This window comes from Rhinatrema bivittatum, chromosome 13 (assembly GCF_901001135.1).
Source record: "Rhinatrema bivittatum chromosome 13, aRhiBiv1.1, whole genome shotgun sequence".
NCBI lineage: Eukaryota > Metazoa > Chordata > Amphibia > Gymnophiona > Rhinatrematidae > Rhinatrema > Rhinatrema bivittatum.
Window position 1 is genome coordinate 35,387,843 of NC_042627.1, and position 14,995 is coordinate 35,402,837.

At 41.6% G+C, this 14,995-nt stretch overlaps 1 protein-coding gene across 3 annotated transcripts in view; it reads left to right on the forward strand.

Annotated features, from left to right (window-relative positions):
- The first annotated feature begins 5,672 nt into the window (after nt 1-5,672).
- Nucleotides 5,673-14,995, forward strand: part of APBA2 (amyloid beta precursor protein binding family A member 2) — a 422,528-nt gene continuing 413,205 nt past the window's right edge. For 2 of the 3 annotated variants that reach the window (XM_029575804.1, XM_029575806.1), the window contains exon 1: nt 5,674-5,889. The gene's annotated coding sequence lies outside the window, so the exon portion shown is untranslated. Of the gene's footprint in view, nt 5,890-14,995 lie in introns of all 3 variants that reach the window. The other variant, XM_029575805.1, reaches the window with a different exon arrangement.

A 14,995-nucleotide genomic window follows, 5' to 3' on the forward strand; every position in this document is an offset into this window, starting at 1 on the left:
AAGAGCCTTAAAAATTCATACCAAGCTCTTGAATTTTGCCTGTATGGCTATTGGCAACCAGAGAAGTGCATGCAATCGCAGCATTATATGTTCATAGAGATGACACCGGTTATTAACCAGATAGCAGCATTCTGAAGGATTTGCAAAACACAAAGTTGCCCCTTGGAGAGGACTATGTAAATTGAGTTACATTAATCAAGAGAACTCACAATCAGTGCCTGTACTACTTGACAAAAATGAACATGTTGACAAATTGCACCATCTGTAACTTGAGAGAGACAGCTTTTAATAAGATCTTGATTTGAGGCTGAATCAAAGAGTCACACCCAGATCTCTCACCTTGATCAAAAAAGGAAATAGAACTCCATCAATCTCCACGTGAATCTTAAGGAAGAAGGTCATGACACAGACGATGGACCCTTAAGACCTCTGATTTTTTTTATGATTGAGAACTAACCTGTTAGTGCACATCCACTTTCTAACCTTACAAATGCAATCACAGTTTTGTCAAGGCATTTTGAATGAAAAATACAATGAAATAATTTTTGTTTCATTAGAAAATGAAATGAGAAAAAAAACCCCAAAACTTGAGGTGGGTGGGTTTGTATTTGTTCATTTCTGAAATGGAAAACAAAACCTGTATTGCCACCATTTAAAAAAATTGCCTCTCACCTTTCCAGCCCCCTTCCCCTATGTCCTGTCCCTCATTCATTGGGTTCCAGTAGTCAAAATCATAGAAGAGTGACTCTCAGTCACTTTTGCCCTGCTGGGTCCCATTTTCAAAATGGCACTAGCTGGCCTTGAGGCCAGTGCTATTTTCGTGTACAGCTGTACAGCATACAGCTGTATACAAAACACTGTGGATCCCTAAAGGCTAGAGGAGGGAAATGAAAAGAAGGCATGGTGCGGTGGTTTCTACCCTTAACCAATAAACCTGATACTTTGATGCAACTACAACATTATGCCTTGCCATTGAAGCAGAGCGCAAAGGGGACTTAGAATATAAGAACATAAGATATGCCATACTGTGTCAGACCAAGGGTCTATCAAGCCCAGTATCCTGTTTCCAACTGTGGCCAAGCCAAGTCACAAGAACCTGACAAGTACCCAAACATTAAATAAATCTCAAGCTACTATTGCTTATTAATTAATAGCAGTTTATTGATTTTTCCTCTAGGAACTTATCCAAACCTTTTTTAAACCCAGTTACACTAACTGCTGTAGCCACAAACAGCAACAATTATATGCTAATTTGATCAATGGCAATCCAGAGACGTTACAGCCCTGTTCATATTCATTCCTGCTTAATAAAAAGCTTGCCTATATTTGTGGGTCTTTAGTTGCTTCTTAAATGTTTTACTACAGGCCTGCTAACATAGAATAGTCAGAAGATAGTTCCACAAAAGGGCCCCTGCTACTGAAAAGAGTCTCTCTATTCAAAAAGACAAATGACCTCATGATTAGGGACATCAAGTAAACACTGTCTAGAGGTGCTGGAGGGAATTTGTGGAAGTGGGCACCTTTATTCATAGGTGGTGGCACTGTCAAAGTACTAGTTATTTCTGGACGCAGGTTACACAGGTGGTGGCAGATATTTTGGGTTAGCCATTTTTTACAGGGCCTGAGTTGGGGCCGTTGGGAAGATGGGCACGTTCTTTTATTCCTGTCAAGAATAGGATATTAGTTGGGCAGCTGTTGCTGGCTGCTTGATTCACCATAGCTGCTTTTTGGAAAACCAGTCCATCTTTGGATTGCTGGTGTGCCCAAGTACATGAGATTGTTATTGAAAGGTTATGTTATGATTTAAAACATGCGTATTTTAAATATGAACACATTTGGGATCCTTTCTGGGAATACTCTAGACAATAATTAATAATTGTTACAGATGTTTAGGGTTTTGTTGGCTTAGAGGTTTAAGCTGTCTTTTTCTCATTGACACTGTTATTTATGTGAGAACAATTTATTTTTCTTGTTTTGTATGCTGAAAAAGTTATTAAATAACAAGTTAGAAAAAAATGCACACTGTCCTTCCAATCTCAGACATCTGACTGGTCAGTAGACTTCTAGTAATGTATTGATACAAAATGGTAAATCATCATTTAAAGCATTGTGATTCATAGTAAGAACTTTGTATTGTATGCAATATTCCACTGAAATCCAAAGCAGAGACTTTAAAACAGGAGTGATGTGCTCAAATTTAGTAGTGCCAGTTAATAACCTTGCCACTGAATTTGGAATTATCCGCAAAGCTTTACTGGAATATAAAGAGAGAGCAAGAAATAATGAAATACAAATAATCGATAGTAGGAAATTGCAATACTTGCATCACTGATTGAAAATCTGCCATTTCCAAATAACACTTTAATCTATGTAACAATCTCAGTTTCCAAAAAGATTTTTGCGCTATGTTTAATATGTGCCTTAAAGATAGGTCAAATTCAACAATGACCCCTATATTTCTAGCTTGCTGAATGATCAGCAATGAGCAAGCTAAAAAAAATTGAAAACTGAAGGGAAGGAACTGTCTTTCTTTTCTGCTGAGATAGATGATCTCAGTTTTATTTAAATTTAACAAGAGCCTATTATGAGATAGCCAGCTTTGGATAGATGAGTAATAAATCGACAACAAACCAAGGATAGTTTGTGTATCAGCCACACAAGGGAAAAAGAACTGAATGTAATTTGTGTATACATAAAAATATAAACCTAACCCAAAAAGCAATTTACATAAGAACATAAGACTTGCTATAATGGGTCAGACCAAGGGTCCACCAAGCCCAGTATCCTGTTTCAAGTGGCCAATCTAGGTCACAAGTAACTGGCAGGATCCCAAGGGGTAGATAGATTCCAAGCTGCTTATCCCAAGAAAAAGCAGTGGATACCTGCAACTCCACCTTAATAATGTTTATGGACTTTTTCTCCAGGGACTAGTCCAAACTGTTTTTAAATGCAGCTAAAGTAATAGCTTTCACCACATCCTCTGGCAATGAATTCCAGAGCTTAATTATGCATTCAATAGAAAAGTATTTTCTCTTAGTTTTAAATGTATTACCTAGTAACTTCATTGTGTATCCCCTGGTCTTTGTACTTTTTGAAAGAATAAACAACTGATTATCTCCCCTCAGCCATCTCTTCTCCAAGCTGAAGAGACCTAATCTCGTTAGCCTTTTTTCATAGGAAAATTGTTCCATCCCCTTTATCATTTTGATCACCCTTCCTTCTCTGTACCTCTTCTAATTCTGCTATATCTTTTTTGAACTGCATACAATACTCAAGATGAGGTTGTACCATGGAGTCATACAGATTTTGTTTTAAATAAATACACATCTCTAATAGCAAGTACCTCTGGTAGCAAAATACAACCCAGAGCTGAAAAACTGAGAAAAAGAATAAAAAAAATAAAAAAAGACAACCAGCCACTACTTCTGAAGAATGAATCACTGAAAGAAATATTCCCTGCTCTTCTAGTAATAGCTTTCTAACAACTACCTAACCTGAAGCAAAACTAGTAAGAAGCAAACTTCAAACAGAAACTCAGAAAGAAGACAATGAGACAAAACCTGCATGACACCATATTCCAAACTGTACCAGCACATTTCACAGGTCCCCACAGTTACCTACATAGCAACACATTCAACTTCAGGCAATCCTTGCTCTCTTTCTCTCTAATGTTGTATAGATTATTAAATGCAGAAAATGTGAAAGGGATGCTGCATTGGTGAAGCAGTTAAAAAACAAGAATCAACCTGCACAGACACAAATACATCAGAAAAAAGAGTAAAGTAATCCTTCCATAGAGAATTATTTTTAGGACCAGACCATTGCATCAATGACCTTTCTGATCAGGATTCTAAAAGGGGAATCTAGAACTATCCAAGATTCTAAGAATATAAGAAGTTGTCATACTGGGTCAGACCAAGGGGTCCATCAAGCCCAGCATGCTGTTTCCAATAGTGATCAATCCAAGCTACAAGTACCTGACAAGTACCCAAACATTAAATAAATCCCATGCTACTAATGCAAGTAATAGCAATGGCTATTCCCTAAGTCCATTAATAGCAGTTAATGGACTTCTCCTCCAGTAACTAATCTTAACCTTTCTTTTAAACCCAGCTACACTAACTCTCCTAACCACATCCTCTAGCAACAATTCTAGAAGCTTAATTGTACGTCCAGTGAAAAATAATTTTCTCTAATTTGTTTTAAATGTCCTACTTTCTAATTTCAGGGAGTGCTCCCTAGTCCTTCTATTATCTTACAGGTTGATACAGAATGGTGCGCTCGGTTGAGCGCACAGTTTAGCCCCCATTTGACTGCACGTTTTACATGCGCTATTATTACTTCTTATACTGTAAGGGGCAATAGCGCGTGGAAAACTGGCAGCCAACACCCCCAAAACTAATAGCGCTCATCACATGCATGCATGTTGATGAGCCTATTAGTTATCCCCGTGGGCTACTGAAAGTAAAATGTGCGGCCAAGCCAGGAAAGTGTACAGAAAAAACTGCTTTTCTGTATATCCTCCGACTTAATACCATAGCGATATTAAGTCGAAGGTCCCAAAAAAATAATTTAAAAAAGCTGTCCGCTGGCCCACGGGTTGGAAAACAGATGCTCAATTTTGCCAGCATCCATTTTCCGAACCCGTGGCTGTCAGCGGGTTCGAAAATTGACGCTGGTAAAATTAAGCCTCGGTTGTCGGACCCGCTGACAGCCGCCACTTCTGCTAATAAGGAGGCGCTAGGGACGTGGTAGTATCCCTAGCGCCTCCTTATTAGTGCGGGCCCTAATTTAAATAGAGAATTGTGCGCCCAGGAGAGGTAGCCTGGGTGCATGTCGGGAGAGTAGGCACTCAACACGGAGCGCCAACTGTCCCACGGGGTTTTTTGAATCGGCCTGTTAAAGAGTAAAAAACCGATTCACATATACCTGGTCATGTCCTTTCATGACTTTATTATAGACTTCTACCATATCCCCCCTCAACTGTGTCTTCTCCAAGCTGAACAGCCTTAACCTCCTTAGCCTTTCCTCTTAGGGAATTAAAATGAACAAAACAAACATAAAAGGCCAGATAATGGTTTTCTAACTCACTACTGGACATAATTCTGCTCTCTGCTACTTTCTTATCAGTCTGCTAATGTATCATTGCTCTACTCTCTGTCTCTCCTTCTTCTTCCTCTTCCTGCCACCTTTGTAGTGTAATGTGTGAAGCACTTGTATACATCCAGGTAACATCATTCTTTGACTATTGCCTGATGACGGGTGTGGAGTGTAACTCCCTTCATCTAGTCGGCGGAATGTATTATAAGTAAGTCCAATAAAAAAGGTATGACCTTATATTTTTTTTAATTTCAATAAACTATATACTCTAGCAACTAGCTACCAGTTTCATTGCTGCTGCTGCTTCTTCACAATTGTTTTTCTGTTACCGAAACATTTTAAACACTATCTCCTCTCATTGCATAGATTTTTTTTTTTTTTTTTTTTTTAGACGTGTTGCTTGGGCCACCTTGATAGTGTATGTCAGCCGTTACTTGTAAGCAGGCTCTTCGGCACCGGCAGAAATGCTCACAGCTGGGCGCTTTACATCCCATCGCCAGGGAGAGCAGGCACAGCGCTGATCGTGGATGCCTTGCTAAAGCGCAGCAGAAACCCCTGCGAAGGGGGACGGCCGTCACCGTAGTAACAGCTCAGCCCCCTCTCCCCTCTCTGGTACAGTCTGCCGTCCCTCGCAGCAGCCCCCGCATGCAGATTCCGGGGTGGCGCGCTTCTGCTCTATTCAGCCGCCCGGGTTAATTAGTAGTCTCCATGTGTGGCTGGAAAGCAGCACACAAAAGAGCTGCTGCAGCTGCCCCGCCGTGCGGGGAGAGGCTCAGGCACTGCGAGCAGGTAAGGAGGAGAATTGGGCGGGGGGCTCGCCGTTTCCACCCCCGCTGCGGTCGTTGACAGGACAAATTTAAGAAGGGCAGGGGGAAGTAAACAAAAAGGTCAGGGAGAGGCAATGCCAGCAAACGGCGTGCCTGGCAGGTAGCGCTGCGCTCGTGCCTCGGGGATGCCAGCAAGCATTCGGCGCCCCCGGAGGGAAGGGCGAAGGTAGAAATGCAGCAGGAGTCACAACTAATAGGGAGCGCTGTGAAAGGCAAGAAAGCGGAGCGCAGGGGAAGAAGGTGGCGGCGCGGACAGCTCCGAAGCCGGTGCTGCTGAAGCGCGGAGCGGAGCCTGCCTCCGCTCTCAGAACAAGTGCAGGCAGTGTTTATCCGGTGCAGGGCTTTCAGGGAGCTGCCTCTCGCCTCCTCTACACTCTTTGTTTATCATTCTCCTTGCCCTTTGTTGTGCATCTTGTGCCAAAGAGCTTTTCCACTGCCGCAAATGTAAAAATAAATACAGTGTACACTGCAGATTAATTGGGAAGCATTTAAAAAAATTAAATGTGTCGATTTGAATTATTGAAAATTTTTTTATGGAGATTCGTTAGTGGGTGGGTTTTTTTTTCTGCCTTATTATGCCTCCAGTGTAGCAACTGATTCAGATCTTTCGATAGATTTTTTTTTTCACAGTTTATAATGAGGTCCGTGGGGAATGGTCTGCAATTAAACAAATCCTGTGCTTCGTTATTCTTGGGGTAAACAGCATGGCAAGCTACCCTGTGATGTGTGCGTTTCTTTTTTTTTTCTTTTTTCTTTTCCTCGTGTGCATGTTTCTCCTGGTCGCTGATTACAGAAGGAAGGAAGGAAGGAGTTTTTTTGACACTACCATGGCAGGGCTGGAAGGGAGGAAAGGTCAATAGCAAAGACTTGGGATCATCAGCCTCAGCAGCTGACAGGTTCGCCTGCAGATTTATGAAGATGGCCTGCTCTTGATATCATTCTGGTAGTAGTTACATTCTAGCAAGGACAGAAAAAAAAAGAATAAATTTATGATATGTATGTACATTTATTATCATTTTACAGAGCCATACATTCTTCCAGGAAAAAAGTCTGTCTTGTTCACCTTATGTGCCAAGATGTAAAAAAACAAAACAAAACTTTGGTGCTAACATGAAGAAATTAGTAAAATAGAAATGCCCAGATATGCCAAGGGTTTTTTCCCATTTTTACTCTATGGAAATAATGGTTAGCATTTCTGGCCCTGTATATTTGAGAAATGATAGCTAGTCAAACAACTAATTGTGAAAAGTAATACAAAACCAAATATTTTGAGGTGGTGAAGTATATTATAGATTTTGCTTTAGGAGTTCAGTGGTTAGATCTTTTGCAATACTGAGGTAGATCATTAGCAGACAGTTAAGCAAAATGTGTTTATGAGGTCCTGAAATTCATACTAATGGGGAAAACAATCTGGCACTCTTACTAGTCAGTAGCATGATAAATATGCTGCTTAACAGAGGAATATGTAACTAAGAGGTGGATGTTCTAGAGTGAAATTGTTTGCTGTATGGCAGATCTGGTTTCCATGTGATAAATGCCTCATGCTATAGTATTATTTAGACAAATGTAAACCGTTGTGATCTTCATTTGGAACAACGGTATATAAAATGGCAAAATAAATAAATATTGACCATTACTACAAATGTTAACATGCAATAAATGGTGTTATTGTGGTAACAAAAAGTGTCATCTCGCTGACCTATATAAAAACAGTAATGGCCATGCTAGTGAATAATAATGAATTGTTTAGGCATTCTGGCCATACATACTCAAGTGTGATATTTAGTGTGGTATTTACTGTGGGAAATTTAAGACAAAGTAGGAAAACACGCCTTTGAGGGTGATATTAAGTGCATATTGCATGATGGAGTCTGCACTGGGCAGGGTGATTTCTGTCACTGACTCTTGAGTCTCTCATGGTGCTATAGCTGCAGCAGCAGCAGCAGAGGCAAAGGGAGAAAGGAGTGGCAGGAAAGGTAGAAGGGATTAGAGAGAAGGAGAAAGAGAGTCCTCAGCAAGCACCACTGCAAAAGAAGCCATGCAAGCAGTGCAGAGCCAGGTTTTTCCAGACCTTGAAGCACTCCAGTGTGCCTTTGATCTCAGCCTTCCTCCACGATACCGAACATGGCCTCCTTCCTCTGGTTTTGGTTGGATGAACCAGTATCTTAGACACCCTCTGCCAGAATAGTCACATGCAGTCCCTGTACCTCTTCTTGTAGGACACCCTCAAACTGGCGACAGCTGGGCTGTCTCCTTTCAAAGCTTGTCAGTGCTCTGAACTTCTTTTTCCCAAGGAATGGAGTAGTGCTGCACTGCAGGATCTGGTCAAAAGATGGGGTTTTTTTTTTATTGTTTTGTCCCTCTTTTGGACCTCTTTTCTTTTCTCTTCTCAGTTTTCCACTTCTTCGCATCCTTCAGTAGCTATTCACAAATTTCTAGCAGCACTGTCTACAAGTGACTACTACAGTCAGAGTTTTATACATGTCCTCAGTGGGTGGTGGTTCTCAAGACATGTCATGAATGTTTCGTAAAAATACCATGCATTTGTTTACCTGTTGTCACAGATTTCTCACAAAGTGCTTATAATTTTGCACACATGACCCTTTGGGATCATCACGATAAGGCACTTGTCTTGAACCCTGTGAGCTAGGATAGAAAATGTAGTGTGTGTGTGTATGTGTGTGTGTGTGTGTGTGTGTGGGGGGGGGGGGGGGGGTACTTCATTTCTGAACAGCTCCTCTGCTGAGGTTGCTGGAAGGGCCAGACCCCTGCCGCTTATAAAAGCAGGCTGCAACAATTCTAGGTGTGGCATTTTGGTTAAGAGAATCGGAGTGTTTTTCTTGAGTTGTTCCCCTGCTTCGTACTGGGTTTCACAGCCTGGGCCAATACCCTAGTGGGAAGGGCCTGCCTGGTTGCTGGTTCTACTTTTTGATTATGATTTTTGGATGTTTTTGACTTTTGGGATTTCTTCTGTGAGAGCCCTGGTACTCCTGGCTGAAGGAATTCAAGGGCGCTGCCAGCTAGGTTAGATCAGGAGGTAGAGAAGATTCCAAATGGTGATCTGCTGCAGGAGGATTCCAGAGAATCTAAGTTCCCAGCAGGAAGTTTTTGGCATCTGTAGACAGCTGCTGTGTTCTCTGCTCCTGGACTTTTCCTCATAAAAAAATCCCATTGAGACAACTGAAGAAGAGAACTATGAGTAAGACCTAAACTTCTATTCTGAGGACACACAACAGAGTCTTCACCCTGGGAAAGAGATTGTAATTCTTTTTGCCAATCAATATTTTGGAAGGGGTTGTTCCTCCCATCTAAGGATACCCTGACTGACTGGGAACCGTGCTTGTCTAAACCATAAAGGGTGAGAGTTTCCCTGCCTAATACTTGCACGGATAAGATGAAATTCACAACTCTCCAATTTATCAAACCAAGAACTGTTGTGAAAGTGCCATTTCTGATGATTAAGAACTTTCTGATAGTAAAGACTAGAGATGTGCGTTCGTTTATCACAAATTGGCAAGTCTTGGGGGGGGGAGGCACCTCCTGACCTCCCCAAGTCTTGCCAAAAGTCCCTGGTGGTCCAGCAGGGGTCCTGGAGCCATATCCTGCACTCGGGCCATCGGCTGCCAGTATTCAAAATGGCGCCGATAGCCTTTGCCCTTACGATGTCACAGGGGCCGACCAATGGCCCTGGTAGCCCCTGTGACATCGTAAAGGCAAAGGGCCATCTGCACCATTTTGATTTGTAGCAGGCCCGACAGCCCGGAGGGAGAGATCACTCGCAGGACCCGGCTGGACCACCAGGGCTTTTAGTAAGTCTTGGGGAGGGATCGGGATGGTGGGGTGGGGGGGAGGTTGTAATACAGTAAATTTGAAGGGATGGGATGGTTTTTTTCCCAATTCGTATTTTTTTTGATTCGTTTTTCCAGTTTTGGGTTCGGGTTCCAGCTTCGTTTTTGCCGAAAAACAATCTGTGGGAAAACGAGTTTTCCCACGAAGCGCCCAAACTGAAACCCGACCCGACCCAGAAAAACGAAGCTCATCTCTAGTAAAGACTTGATTTTGGACACTCAATCTGAGCCACCAGAGTTTTTTGTGGCAGTCTTTTTTGCCTCAAAACAACAAAGTGAGAGTCACCTCAGCCTTCTTGGGCCCTGGAGGATTTAGTCCTTCCCCGCCCCCCCCCCACTGGTGAAAGAACTCTGTCCTGGGGCTCTTGGAGTGTGTCAAACTGGGAGAAAGAGAGAGAATTGGCTCCAGGATCCTCATATGCCCCTACCCTCCTTGTCCCTAAACCGGAGAGGGCGGGTTATGCACATTAATGCAATAAAAATACCTCCTAATATGTTTGCATATCATTAGCTTTGCATATAGCACAAAGTTGCCCATTTTTTCACTTGATTATTATAAGCAAGTTACCAAAATTACAGTATCTACCAGAATTATCATACTTTAGTAATCTGCCATTTAGTTAGCACTGGTTGTACTATGCTTTTTATAGCCATGGACATAAAATGGGAAAAAAGCCCTCTAGTACATGTGGATCATTGCATAAGAACATAAGAAATTGCCATGCTGGGTCAGACCAAAGGTCCATCAAGCCCAGCATCCTGTTTCCAACAGAGGCCAAACCAGGCCACAAGAACCTGGCAATTACCCAAACACTAAGAAGATCCCATTCTACAGATGCAATTAATAGCAGTGGCTATTCCCTAAGTACATTTGTTAATAGCCGTTAATGGACTTCTCCTCCAAGAACTTATCCAAATCTTTTTTGAACCCATCTACACTAACTGCACTAACCACATCCTCTGGCAACAAATTCCAGAGCTTAATTGTGCTTTGAGTGAAAAAGAATTTTCTCCGATTAGTCTTAAATGTGCTACTTGCTAACTTCATGGAATGCCCCCTAGTCCTTCTATTATTCGAAAGTGTAAATAACCGATTCACATCTACTTGTTCAAGACCTCTTATGATCTTACAGACCTCTATCATATCCCCCCTCAGCCGTCTCTTCTCCAAGCTGAACAGCCCTAACCTCTTCAGCCTTTCCTCATAGGGGAGCTGTTCCATCCCCTGCAATTCAGAATACTTTTAAATGTTATTTTTTTAAAATATTAACATGCATTATTGGGTATCCCTTTTGAGTGAAATGAATATGGCTTTTTCACTTTTGGAACCTATGTTAATTCGCTGTAGACCCAATATAACGTGGATCGATATAACGTGAAATTGCTTATAATGCACTCAAAGGTTGGCTCCCAATTTCACGTCTTTCAGATTTGATAGATATTCAGTGCCCCTTAGCCGAATAAGGATAGTGTACACACATGGGTGGCATCACTATAATGGAAATAATACACAAAAATTTAGCTAGTATTTTAATTGCACTTGATTTATGAACTGGCATATGATGATGAGTGGCTAGTTTCATCAAAATAACATTTGGTGAAGCTCCACATTTGATGCCTTTCACTCATTTATAAGCAATAGGCAAAGTTATGTTGAGCTTGATGGAATAATTATTTGTCCACTTTTCTGATACTTTGGAAAAGAAGTATTCAGCATTGCTTTAAAAGTATTAGTACAAGAAACCAAATTCACATTTTCTGGCATGAGGAGTGTGCCTGAACAGAAAACCAACATGGAGAAAGGCAAAGGCCCCAGAATCCTCTGCTTAGCCTGCTTAGCTGTATGAACACTAAGGGGGTCATTTTCCAAGGAGTTACCGTGGGAGATAATTCCGCAAATCGCGCTAACAGCCGTGAACGCGATTTGCGAATGCAAATTTTTAATTTTGTATTCAGGGGGCGGAGCAAATGTAAAGTAGGGAGGATTTATCGTGTGCCACGAAACAGCCGCAGTGTTAGCGCAGCTCCTAACGCGGCCAATAACTACACCTCTTTCATTTGCGTTACATTGTGCGCTAGAGGCCGGTAAAGGTTTATCGCGGTTCACAATGTTTCCGAGAGAGAGAGAGAGAGAGAGAGAGAGAGAGAGAGAGAGAGAGAGAGAGAGAGAGAGAGAGAGAGAGAGAGAGAGAGAGAGAGAGACTTGCTATAGTGCCTCCTCCCTAGACAGGTATTTGTATCCCTAAGGGAGGCCCATCTAGTAACTCGAGGTGGGGATTAGGTATGAGTGTAGGGGGTTGGGGGCCACTTTCACATTCAACATGAGACGTACAAACAGAACAGTGGTCTCTTGTGAAGATTTGATGGCCTTCGGAGTGAGGAAACTCACTCCAAGATGAGATTTGGACAATGTTCTCTCCACCTAGCTTGTTGTTGCCCAGGTAGAGTGTCCATCAAGCTAGGTTGAGAACATTGCCCAAATCTCATCTTGGAGTGAGTTTCCTCACTCCGAAGGCCATCAAATCTTCACAAGAGACCACTGTTCTGTTCGTACGTCTCATGTTGAATGTGAAAGTGGCCCCCAACCCCCTACACTCATACCTAATCCCCACCTTGAGTTACTAGGTGGGCCTCCCATAGGGATACAAATACCTGTCTAGGGAGGAGGCACTATAGCAAGTCTCTCGCTCTCGCCCTCTCCCTCTCCCCCCCCTAGCCTGCAGCATACTGAAACAGGCTGTCCGGAAACATCGTGAACCACGATATATCCTGGCAATGTAGCCCAAATTGGGTTAATAGCGCAACTTGCGCTAAGAGCATGTTGCATAGCTGTTATCGCAATTTGCGATACACATGCTTATTAGCATAAGGTAACACCCCTTTTTGGAATCCCATGCAATATTGGAAAATGAGGCCCTAAGTGACTTATTGAGAATGACTTGCAGAATTCCCAGGACATCTGGACAGGCAGTCAAGCTGGCTCCATAAGGTGATGCCTAATCATAGGGTCACACAAAGCAGAAGCCAACGGAGGGAACTTCAGGCTATACTATCAAATAGAGGCACTCCTTCTCAGGGGTTTCTATAAACACAACTTTAGATGTGTTAATTACCCTTACCAGCAAGATTCTAATAGAACAAAGGACTATCTAGAGAGTGATGGTAAATGGGCCCCATCTTGGAGAAATACTAAGGGGTAGCTAGGGATGATCTTATCATGCTGTTGACATGACAACCTATGTAAATTATCCTCGAGGTAGTCACACACTCTAGAATCTTCCACAATATTGTACGTTATCTATAAAAGAAGGATCACTTCCTGTATACAATGAGATGCTGGTGGTCTGTTTGTCAGAGGCATGGCTTCAGCATCTCCCAAGAATACTTATATTAATAAATAAAAAATTATACTTTCTATAAAAATCTAGGTGTTCTTGTATCCCTGGATATATATAAGCATCATAAAAAATGGCATGGCGCTTAACAGGCAATGAATTCCAGAAGATAGGGACGACTATGGAGAAGGCCTGAGCTCTAGTTTCTGAGAGATAAGCTTGATAAACAGATGGAATATTGAGTAAACCCCACTGTAATGAACAAAGAACATGGGAGGGATTATGTATCCGCAACATTGCGTTCACTCAAGGAAGTGAATTAAGTTTCATCAGACAATTGGAGTATGATTTTTTTTTTAAAATATTTTATTCGACACACAATAGGCAACCAATGTAGTTCAAACAGTGGCAAAGTATTATAGCCACTCAATCTCTTTCCAGTAAGCAGCAAGCAGTCACATTCTCAAGTACCTGCAAAGGCTGCAGGGCATAGGCTGGCAGTTCAATATAAAGAGAATTACAATAATCTATGAATGGAAAATCAAAGCTTGCACAATAGACTGAAAATCATGATTATTTAACAAAGGCTTTAGCCCTCGAAGCAACCGGAGTTTGAAGAAACTAGACCTTACGACTGATTTGGTATGCTGAGACAATGTCAATTAAGAGATAGATATTGAAAGGGCAACGTTTAAATAAGCTAACTGTATAAAACTTATCTGGCTAACTTCTAAGGGATATTCAGCACAGCTATGTCACTGAACATCCCCCCCCCCCCCCCAAAAAAAAAAAATCACTGTTTAGTCAGATAAGTCTTATGTGGCTAACTTTAGATCTGCTATTGAACAGGTCTAAATTATCCAGCTACCATAGCCAGATAAGTTTAAATATTGCTACTTATCCGGCTATGTTAACCAGATTTGTAGCTGCTCCCTGACATGCCCATTTCCTGTCCACCAATTATTTGGATAAATGGGGGTCACTAAACATAGCCAGATAGTCAGCCACCACCACATAGCTGGATAAGTCCTTACAGATCTGGCTAAATGATGCTGAATATCAAACTTGGACTCCATAAGCATGCTCAGGTCCCTCACACAAGATCAATATTCTCCACATGAAGAATCGAGGGAACAACATTAGAACTAGATCTTTGCAAGATCATAATTTCAGTTTTAGCAAGATTCAATGCTAATTTATTATGAGTAAGCCAGTGTCATACTGTAGATAAGCAAACATATACTAAACTACTGGTTTCTGCCCAAGATATAGAACTGTATGTCATTGGCTTTCAGTCTATATCCTACACACAACGCTGCCAGTAGTTTGCATGTTTGGGGCCAAGTAAATGTTAAAAAGAAGGGCAGATAAAGCAGCACCCCTGAAGGTATAGAGTATGAAGCTGAAGTTTTGTTTCCAACCCTAATCTGTTGGGATCTGTCAGAAAGGTAAGACTGAATCCACTTTAGGACAATGATGGCAATTCCAAGATCTCTCAAAGGATACAAAAGAATTTCATGATCGATGGTAGCAGAAATATCAAGGAGGACAAGTAAATAACCCTGTCCTCCATCAAACCACGCCTGACAGTATCCAAAGTTGAGTAGCAAGCTCTCAGTGCTGAAACCAAACTCATAAGGCTCTAATATTTGATTGTTTTCAAGTTAGAGCAGCTTGTTACAGGTCTAAAGTTACCAGAACTTATGTATGTATATTCAGCGGTATATGCATGTAGCTGAGTATCCCAGGTGAGTTAGCCAAATATGTTTTATCTTTGTAACTCAGCCGGATTTTTTAGATAATGCAAGCTCACTTATTATGTGAACTACATTTTTTGACACCATCGTCCACATTATATTGGGTCTACAGTGTATTTTATGGTACT